The following is a 6,223-nucleotide window of genomic DNA, read 5'->3' as shown; positions in this document are numbered from 1 at the left end:
TAAAAAACGTGCGATTTAGACCGTAAAAAAATAAAAACTTAAGCCTAAAATTAATTTAGAAATTTTATATTTTTAGAATAAATTCTATAAAAGTTGCAAATCCAGAGAACTTGAAAATAATTTGTTGAGTTTAAGGCTACATTTCTATTTATTTTCATCAAGCCTAAGTTATAACCGGATGTTTCACTTTCGTAAGACAAATATTGATTGGCTGTACAGTAACTTAGTGATCGATAACGATTTGTTTACAAAACTTTGCAGATCAAGTTTTTAAATAACAATGCAAATTTAAAACCCCATGACCTAGTTTTCTATTTTTAGCTTACAATGTGTACAATAAAATTTATGGCGGCCTATCCAATAGCAGGATGCCATTGTTTATGTCGCCATTACACGTGAAAACCAAAATTGTTTTTGCTTTTTTTTTTATTTTTATTTAGTTACCGAAATTTAAATTAATTTATGGACCTCTCAAATACCTTTGAGACTTTTCTTCCTGGTGTCCATTAGTAAAATTAGTAGGCCTAATAAATAATTACTAGATTCTAATAGATCTAGTCTAGTTACTAATTAGCTAGATCTAGATTTAGATCTGTCTGGATTCTGTAGTCTGTAGTGACTAGAGTAGAAAGAATGAAGAATCAAGATCTGCACAGTTTAAAATTTATAAATTTAAAAAAAGACGAGTAGGCATATTGATGAAAATCTCAACAACAACAAAAATAAACTCTGAGCAAATAAATTCCAAATAGAAAATATATGTAAAAGTTAAAATTAAAAGCTTGACAGTTGACTGGAGCTGGTTATGGATAGTTACTGTTACTAGTTACAATAGTTAGTAGATCTAGATCTAGTTACCAATCAAAATTTACTAATATTTTTAGTGGAAATGCATATTCGGATGCACATTAATTACTAATTAGCCTTAATTTTCTCTATTTCCGATTTTTCAAAAAATGCATGTGAATTTATAAAGTACTATTATGGCAAATTGGATGCCCTTTCGGAATATACAACTTTGGCGGCTGTAAAATTATTTTTTCATGGAAAAAAATAATTTTAAAATTTTAAATTGAACATTTTTAGCATTTAATTATATTATACAGCTGGTAAAGTTATACCATCTTACAGAGCTACCATTCTTCTTTCAAAATCAGTGGTTTCTAATTGCGTATGTGTTATGAGGTCGGACCGCCGCGCGATGCCGCAACGCGACCAAAAATTTTTAAAACCGGCTTAAATTTTTCGGCTCATTTTGAATACCTAGTACTAATAATATCCCGCTCTATTATACACAGGTTTTTTGGCGTTTACTTAGTGCGCAATTCTTTTTTCTACGAGATTCTATTCCATTTTTAAAAGTTTAATTAAAAAGTATTAAAAAGCATGACTATATCCTGAGGTGCCATCCCCAGTATTGTTATATAAGAATATTCAAGAAAGTTTAGGGGAGATCACTCCCTGTTTATTTTCTTTCATAATTTGATTTGTTATGTTGTCTAGACGAAATAAAATGTTATTGTGAGTGAAAATGAGTTGACATTTTTTAGAATTAATGAGAAAAGTATAAAGAAGGTAATTTTTTGGTATTTTTTTTGCTGCAATTATTGTATCTAAATTGCTTTTCTCCAATGTGCCTACCTACGCATATTTGTATGCATTATTCAAATCTACACAAACTATACTATGCACAAATTATAATCATAATAAAAAGTATTTGTTTCTTTCCTACATTTATTTTCATACAAGTCGTACATGTCCCCTTCTCACTTTCACTTTTGACATCATGTAATGACCTATTTTTATCATCCGCTGTTGAACTTGCTGTTAGATTAGCCTCCCTCTACATTGTTATTAATTTCCAATGCTTTTTTCGTATCAAGACAAGTTAACTCGGGACGCGCGGCTCACAGAAGACTTTATATATGAATTTTATGATGCAGAGTTAACTCGCGATGCATTGTTAAGCCTAAGATTTCATTAGTTGATGTATAAACATTAGTGACGTCACTGTTTTATGCATTCTTTTTCACAACTGTAAACGCTTTTCCGGTTGCATAATTAAAACTTTTTTTACATTCGAATACGCATTTATTTTTTATTTTTCTTCTTTAAATAAAATTGTGGTTATACATTTAAAACATCTACCATATTATTTTCAACAAAAGTCCGTAGCAAGTTCTCCATATATTGCTGAAGATTCTGACGTGATATCCTGCGAAAATATTTTGCGGAGAGAGAGAGAGAGAAGTGTGCACATGGGCTTTTATATATTAGGATATACAAATCTAAATCTAGGCCTGTTGCCTATATTAATATTTTTCTAAAAAATGTTTTTTTAAAAATCATAATTGGATATAATTATAACCAGGCTTAGATTATGTTTGGAAAATATCAAGTTATTCCCCTTTGTCCAATATACACTCCTATATTCGCGCCAAGGTTTCTGGCATAAGTATTTCTTTACCAGAGGGGCGGCGCTCTGGTCATAGTGGCATGTGAGGGTCCTTATTTCCACAGCTGCTACCTTGGATATTGGGGTCTGCTGATTGGGTGTCCTGCACATGTGATCATTTGATTTTTTTAAGAATGCCTTACTACAACTACAAGTTCAATAGATGATTACACCGAACCAGGGGTGACTCTGCTCCCTTGCTGAAGTGTAACCAGTGGATCCCATTAGTGCCTTGTGATGCACTTACACTTTGGCTGTCAACGAGGTGTGTTCTGCCTCACCCTTACATAGTGTGATCGGTGTGCACTTTTCACACTGCACTTACCAGTGAATCTGGGAAGTAATCAAGTAGTGTGGACAAACTCACACCCCGAAAACTAAGATCCTAAAAATGTAGTGCAGACATTTTTATCAGTTAAATAAGTGCTAATTAAGAGAAACTTGTACATTTAGTATCTAGGAATAGCTGATGGCCCAAAATGCTACCAGATGCTGATATAGGGACAGCACTGCTGGCCTTAGTAAATTACTTGATATTTAATCATCTTTTCCAGGGTCCTAAGAATCATTAGATTGCTTACATTTTTCTTTTACCTCACCATGTAGTGCATTTAAAAAGAAATTCTTATGCAATGATTCTCTGTTATTAGAATCATAGAACAGAAGCCAGAAATTTTGAGCCTCCATCTGAATTTTAAAAAGTTTTTGACTCTTAAAGTTTAAAGACTTAATATCACTTTGTGTTGCGAATGAAACCTCTATTTATTGTTAACAAAAGAAGCCAGAAAAAACTGAGCCTCTGATGTTACAATCATAGAACAGAAGCCAGAATGAACATATAGATCTCCAGGCTATTATAAGTATAACTAAAAATTACCAGAAACTTTCTGGGAAAGCAACTTTTAAATAGTTTGCATCTAACACAACAAGTCATAAGGCCAACATGTTTCTAATGCTGATTGACAAGTGCTAGGCTCTTATGGCACTTTGACTGACTTCCTTTTATTTACTCAGTTTCAGGAGAACAAAAATCTTTTCTACAACTTCATTTCAGTATTCCATAAGTATTCCTCATTTAAACCTAAACAATATACCTACAAATTTATAATAATTTGGTGCATAGTTCTTTAGATAGCAAACAATTACATGATAATTGTGTACATGTTAAAAAAAGATTTCTGCAAGATCATATTCTGTCAAAGTTTACTTCAGCGAATCAATAATTGGAATAATTAGGACTTATTTATCATATTTATTTTTACAGACCCTAAGCCAACATAGGAATAATCTGAAGGTTTGTATGTAGCAATGCAATTTGTTTCATTCTGAGCTATCCTTCTGACAGCTCTGGATGGCCTGACTCAACAATTTCCAGTTAGATCCAGCTCAGACTTGAGGAGGGATGAAGGTTGTGACTGACTAGCAAATTCCAAACAAAATGAAACAACAATCTCAGATTGATAAACATTTATTCCTTCGTTACTGGCTAATATATTTTCAATGACCTGTACAAATAAAGCATACCAAAAACACAGGCAACAAATAATGTGGGCAACAAATTCAATCTCTGGTTACACTAGCTCTGGTTTACATATGGAATGACCTTGTGTTGACCTGTGGTATAGCTACAAGAATTGACCAATCTACACCACCTGTGGTATAGCTACAAGAATTCACCAATCTACACCACCTGTGGTATAGCTACAAGAATTCACCAATCTACACCACCTGTGGTATAGCTACAAGAATTCACCAATCTACACCACCTGTGGTATAGCTACAAGAATTCACCAATCTACACCACCTGTGGTATAGCTACAAGAATTGACCAATCTACACCACCTGTGGTATAGCTACAAGAATTCACCAATCTACACCACCTGTGGTATGGCTACAAGAATTCACCTACCTACACCTGTAAGTTACACAACAAATATATTTCTGCCATTTGATTTAGACAGAAACATTTTCTCACCAGACCAATAACCAGTACATTTTAACATCATTTTAAAATGTACACTATGTACATACAAAGAGTTCTTTCAATAAATAAAGCGATAATGTAAATAGTAAAATTCCCTTTTTCAAACCTGACGGTCTATAGGGCAAGTGAAGTACAGTTCACTTGTTTCTGTGACCTCGGCATATGAAGAGATAGTGTGGTCAGTACTATGCTCAGCCGCCTTTACATCAGAGTTGGGTGGACTTAGGGACAGTCTACTGACTTGAACCCAGATTCGAACTCGAGACTTACGGGTTAGCAGTCCAGCTTTCTACTGCTAGACCACTGTAAGAAGACAGCCCACTGGATCTCCAGCCTAGTCCAATCTAGAAACTGTTGATAAAATGTCAGTCTTTTCATCTAAACATTCTATTAACTTAATTGTTCATTTTCATCATTGATTAGGATTTAATTTCTAATGGCTGCATCAGATTGATCTTTTTGAAGAGTAATTGAGTCAGTAATGTTGATTGAATAGTTTAGCTACAGTGTTCATGTGTTCTCTAGAGTAGAATTACACAATGCCACAAGATCAAAGTATATCTCAAATCTCAGTGCTGTACATAACCACTTTACAAGGGACAAAACTCTGCACAATTATCAAGGGAGACAGACAAATGACTACATTCAAATGATAACATGAAGTTATAAAAGTTGGATTGATTCATTAAGTAAATACAGTTTTAAGTTCAACCCAATCCACCTAGTGAAATGAGAGAGCACTTGTTTTATTGTAGCCATCAAAGGCTGACCATGGGTATGTAGTTCACAACCTTGGGATTAAGATCAGGACCAAATGGCTGGTAGACCTGGGGGGGGGGGGGGATGGATACATAGGTTCAACAACAAAAGTATTTTAATGTACACTCACAATGTTTTCAAAAATTTAAGTCGTGTATGTTACAGTTTTGCTTTGTGTCAATGTTATTAAATGACCAAAGACTGTCTTCTTTATTGTCAACTTAAACATCAATAAACCCCAGGTGACCTTATGTAACCACTACTGGCCATCAGGTGACCTTATGTAACCACTACTGGCCATCAGGTGACCTTATGTAACCACTACTGGCCATCAGGTGACCTTATGTCACCACTACTGGCCATCAGGTGACCTTATGTCACCACTACTGGCCATCAGGTGACCTTATGTAACCACTACTGGCCATCAAGTGACCTTATGTCACCACTACTGGCCATCAGGTGACCTTATGTAACCACTACTGGCCATCACGTGACCTTATGTCACCTCTATTGGCCATCAGGTGACCTTATGTCACCACTACTGGCCATCTTGTGACCTTATGTCACCACTATTGGCCATAAACTACAGCTGATACTAACACTGACACCATAGTTATCCAACTGTCCAGAAAAAGTCTAGATTGACATGTACATCTCAAATGTCAGTATTCACACACACAAATTGCATATTTATGATGTAAAAAAAATGCAATGCAAAAATGCCAAATGAATATGCGGTCTGTAAAACAGAGAAACCAATAATTTACATTACAAGCATAAAAAAATGTTCTAGTGACAATGGCACCAAAGCTGGGTGCTGTTGTTTGGAGATGCTCAAAGTTTCAGTCAATTGTAGGCTTTATTATTTTTAAATATTCGGCTATCAGACTATCAGAAGTTTAAAATTATCGTTGTAATGAATTGTTACTTGGAATCATTTCCTTTCTTATCAATTTGAGGTGAAAAATATATGTATGATGGGATAAAATGTGTTATTGTAAGGGGGGGGGGGGGGGGGGGGCAAT

This window comes from Physella acuta, unplaced genomic scaffold (genome assembly GCF_028476545.2).
Source record: "Physella acuta isolate Inbredline_101_S28 unplaced genomic scaffold, ASM2847654v3 ptg000457l, whole genome shotgun sequence".
NCBI lineage: Eukaryota > Metazoa > Mollusca > Gastropoda > Physidae > Physella > Physella acuta.
Note: the sequence above shows the minus strand (reverse complement) of the source record.